Raw genomic sequence first — 5545 nt, 5'->3', positions numbered from 1 at the left:
AGAGAAAGTGATTATTTGTCCTGGCATAATCTAGTGTTGGTACGTACCACTGTAGTACGTGTCACACGATAATAATAACAATAACAACAACTTGGAATACAAAAACGGTTTTACATGAAAGAGCAACCCAATTGAATTGAGGGAATAGAAACACATGCCTGTGCATGAATTCGCATGATTTATTGTCAAAACAACTTAAAGATAGCCTGTGAATGCAAAACAACAACAATAATAATGAGTGAATGAAAGAATACAAGAGAAGGGTGCAAATATCCGACATTATAGAACGTGCTGTTACCGCTCTACCTAGTCTGGCCGGTAATGCCTTCACAGATAATGCATTCGCTATTGTTTAGATGGGAATCAACAGTGTCTTATTTTTGTTTTTAATTTCAGTTTTCAATGCAGATGTTCCATTAGAGCCTTATCGCAAAACTAGGGGTTGTTTTTTTACTAAACAGATCCTGTCTTGTTTTGTTTCAAAGAGAGAAAACAGATAAGCATTTAAAATTACCTAAAACTAGAAAACAAGAGAGGGAGGGGTGATATTACCACAAGAGGAGAGCGAGAGAGGATAATTTGAATCATATGTTGAACTGCATTTAACGGCCGTCAAACACAAAACAATATCCTTAGTAAAGAGAGTGGAAGAGAGAGCCAGAGACTTCCGTTGTGAACAAAAACAAACACACAACAGAGAATTTAAAGAGGAAAGAGATAGCACATAAACATTCGAATGAGTCATTTGAGTTAATGCATGAGCATCTAACGGCCTGTACTCTTTGAAATTTACCCAGGCACATAAAAGTGAAGCCTCTGCCACAGCAATCAAACAGTAACGTCAAAGCCAGCAGGCAGAGCAGAAGTTGTCTTTACAGAACAGAAAAAAGAAGAAATAAATAAAACGAAATAAATTTAAATAAACAATCAACAACATGTCTGCAACAAATTCTCTGAAAGTCTCCTACAAAGGTTTAACCAGGAATATTACTTGTGATTCTGGATTACCCTATGAAGATGTGGTTAACAAAGGTAAGTTATTTGGATTTCATGTGGAGCCTGACAAAAAATATTAATAATGCTTTTTATTTCCCCCTCTCCCCCAGTTATGGAAACGTTCGATTTGACCCACCTGCAACGCAGCGCCATCCAGCTGTACGATGAACATGGTGCCAAATATGATAAGGAAATATTTGAATACTTCATATTGCTATTCCCAAATCCACAAAAACTATTCTTCATTAGATTGGATGCCTCGATGTTGTTGCCATTACCCCGAGAAAATCCCCAAGAAGTCAATCAACCAAAGCGTCAAACATTCCAGGTATCCAAAAAGACAAATAAATTAAAGGAAACCACAAATGTTCACAGCGAAGCTGTACCCGTGCGCCGACAGAATTGTTTCATTGGTCAATGGCCAGAAACAAATCCAACAAGTGCTGATAACCCACACCAACAGGATAATGTACGCAACATTGTAAACCGTTATAAAATGTTCCACAATTCATCACAACACATGAAAACAGCAACAACAACCACAACGAGGGTGGTGAAACGTTCCATAAGGATTTGAAATGTGTGTCCCACGCCAACTATGTATTTTATTATTTTTATTATTAACTAGTGTTCCTAATGTAGATTTAATCATTTCGTCTTAAATACCAACAACAAACTCAACTGTACAATACTCCTAGAGATAAAAACAACAAACAACAACAAAATCATATCTGTGAAATGTAGACATGTAAATATATTTTTGTAAGAAATCCTTACATTTCATAAAACATCGAAAACGAAACAAAGTGTGTGTTATTTTTTACCTGCCGGCTGTTTGTTTAGTGATTTAACATGGTCAGAGATTAAATGGAAATTTAATAGCGAACTACGAGAACAAGCAAGTGTATTAAACCATGAGGAATACTCCGGCTACCTGTTTTATTAACGCCTACATGCTAATGGATAGAAATCTCAAGACTTAAGGATTAAGGCTCTATAAACGTATTAAATGTCTGCACATGTTCTTCAGACTTCCACAAGGGCCTTCTAGAATTCCCTTCCCGTTGTTTACATTAATGTTCAGTTAATCATCGAATCTTCGTCTCGTCACTGTAAAAAGTATTATTTTATTCGTAAGGTATTCAATAGAGCCCTCTAATTAAAAAATTGGCTGTTCTAATAATCTGAGTTTCTGGAAGACGACAATGATTTCATCGTCATTATTTTTGTTGGCGACTAAGTATTTGAAAGATTTAAAAAAACATGATCATGCAAGAGCAGGATACGTCATTTAGGACTATTCAATAGACTATTGAAATTTTTGTGTAAATCGAACCATTATTTTTCAGTAGACTATTTTCAAGGAAACATTTGGATGGGCTGATTTTGGACCAAATCTCTACATGATAAAAAAAACAACTTTTCTATGTCTTATATCAAACTCTGCACACCTCCTTATTTAAAATGAACACTCCCCAACAATCTATCTATTGGGCGCCATTTCACATTATCAACGAATTAAAAATCAGCATAACAGCCAATCATAGATTGACATTCCTGGTATTTAGGGCTCGGCTGCAGCTTTTACAAAAAATATAATAGATTATTGTAGGTTCTGCAACTGAATTGGTGGCCTAAATAACTTTACATGTCTTAAGTAGTAAGAAGACTCAGTATAAATAAATGTAAGGAATCATTTAGATTAGATTGGTGGAGGTTATTAAAATCCGTACTTGAAAAACTTGTCTTCTATTGATATCTCCGGTCATTCAAGAACAGGATATACCATTTCAGACTCTATACAATGGGCTATGCAAAATTTCGTGTAAATCGAACTAATATATGGTCTTTGAGTGTACCATTTACATAAAATCTAGCGAATAATATATGGAAGCTATATCTAAATCTCAACCGATTTCTACAAAAATTTACACACGTTTTTCCCGTTTCCATCTAGTGTAGAAATTTCGGTAAACTGTTGGCGTTTATTAAACCGATTTTCCCTGCGATAGAAAATATCATCCCATTCGGATCATAAAGGTGACATGGACGGACCGAAATTTTGTATGAGGTACACAAAATACCTGAAATAGATCGAGACTTATGGGTGCGCTATGCCGTGATAAGTTCCTGCCAGACCCTCAGGTTAGAGAATCGTGCTATGGCTAGGAACATGCCGAAATCCTCAAAATATCAAAAATTGGGGTCTGCTGTTATATCGAACTAAAACGAGGACCAATATGAAAACTTTTTGGTAGAAAGATTTGACACCCAATGAGAACCCTAAATATCAAATTAGAGGCAATTCGTTTGAAAAACGGACCCAAAATACCGAATAATGGGGGTAGCGTTATATGGGGGTTAACCAAAAACTGGGTACCATATAAATGCCTTATGAGAGGGAGATGGGTAGAACCCAATGAGAAACATAAAATTACAGTCGTTTTCGTTAAAATTAACGTGCCCACACTCCATAAAAATCTGAAAATTGGGAGCTATCATAGTCTAAACAGTCGGACAGACAGAGAGACATAGCAAAATCGACATAGAACTTTATTAGTGGAAAGTTTTGTTTAAAACGAATATTCCATTCGCTTGATATTGTGTTTATAAATAATGAAAATGTGGGGGAGCTACTAGAAGGAGTGGACCAATGGACCCCATCGTCGGCCTTAATCTAGGTTTGGTAATGATAATAGGCTGTGCATAGTTTGGTTCAAATTGGACATTCCAGTCACCTGATATTGAATTTATAAATATTAAAAATTTAGACTATTTGTGGGGGAGGTACCAGTAGGTGTGATCAAATGGGTCCCATCTTCGAACTTGATCTAGACTTGGTAATGACAATAGGTTGTGCAAAGTTTGGTTCAAATCGGGCATTCCATTCGCCAGATATTGGTTTTATTTATATAATGATATGTTTGACCCTTTGAGGGGAAGGTACCCGAAGGAGTGAATCAATGGGTCCCATCATGGAACTTGAACTAAGTTTGGATGAAATTTTAAAATGCGCACAATTTGGATGAAATTAGTTACTCGCTTCGAGAATTATCGCGTGCACCAGACGGCCAGACGGACATTTGTAAATCGTCTCCAAATTGTCTCAAAGGGATTTGGTCCAGAGAAACATGGGGTCTAAAACCAATTAGCCATAAGGCTTAGGGTATAAAAACAAAGTGTTCCCAAAACTGACACTATAAGGTTCTCACGTTGGGCGCCAATTTTATAATATTATTGCGGACGTTACAATGGAAATTATGTCAAATAAGAAATCAGAATCAAAATATTTTTTGGACCTGAAACTGTCTTCCTTATATCGCATTATATCTGGAGGGGATTAAATTAAGGGCACGAAGTGTAATAAAGAAATTAGCCATAAGGCTAATTGGACCAATTAGCCATAACGCACGTTGGGCGCCAATTTTGAAAAATTATGGAAATTATGTCAAATAAGAAATCAAAATATTTTTCGAACCTTAAACTGTCTTCCTTATTAAAAATTCGCATTATATCTGCAAGGCATTAATTTAAGCGCACGAAGGGTTGGAAAGAAATTCATAATAATTTTCTTTATTTGATATCGATTATAGTGACTAATTCTGCCAACCCCATAATCGTCATTAGATGAGATGTCGACTGTGCTTGAATTGTCATTCTCCAATCGAATTGGTTAGAGGGTGGAATTGTGATATTTTGAATTGGGTGAATTTTCATCCGAATTTAACTATGATTTAGATCTTTGAGACCACAATGGGTACAATTTGTTTTTCTAAAATCTCTACAAATGTGAAATAATCATCGGGGAACACAAACAAATATATATGTTAGGAAAATCAGTAAAATTCTATGTCGACTATCATGTTTGGTAATGAAAGTAGAATATATAGGTCCGCCTTTTTGAATAGCCTCCATTTTCGGCACTTTTATATGCGGTTATAATTTCTTGGGCTCTTAGAGAGTAAAATAACACTTCGCAAAAAAATTGTCAGTACTTCAAGGATTTAGTACGATTTTGAAAAGGAATGGTTGAATTCGGATTAATTGTTGATTGTCATATCCATATTCTCCTACCGATGGCTATTATTAGACATTTCAGATCGTAAGAAGCATAATAACACAATTTAATAAATTCAATTTGCCATTTTGGGTTCACAGCTCTGCCACTACGACAATACAATGAACTGCACTTATCTGACAGATCTGGACAAGTGGCAACACCATTCACAAACGTGGATTATGGACATTCATTTGCATAATACTGGAACAGTGGGGTTATAGAGACATGACTGTCACTATCGATCTATTTCTGGAATTATGGTTTCGCAGAGGATAAACTATATAACTCCAGCTATGTCCTCTTAAATCCACTCTACTTTTTTCTTAGAATTATCAAAATTGACTTATGTGAGGAACAACAAATTGTATGTCACCATCTGGAGTTAAACGATTGAAGTTCTAATCATATCCTACTCCACTCATTTCCTTCCACTCTCTCCAGCTGTGCCTGTTCAATACTTAAGAATAATCCTTCTTATCGAAAAACTTC

The sequence above is a fragment of the Musca vetustissima genome, unplaced genomic scaffold (genome assembly GCF_032173495.1).
Source record: "Musca vetustissima isolate MV318-11 ecotype Yass unplaced genomic scaffold, APGP_CSIRO_Mvet_v1 utg224470, whole genome shotgun sequence".
Classification (NCBI taxonomy): Eukaryota; Metazoa; Arthropoda; class Insecta; order Diptera; family Muscidae; genus Musca; species Musca vetustissima.
Note: the sequence above shows the minus strand (reverse complement) of the source record.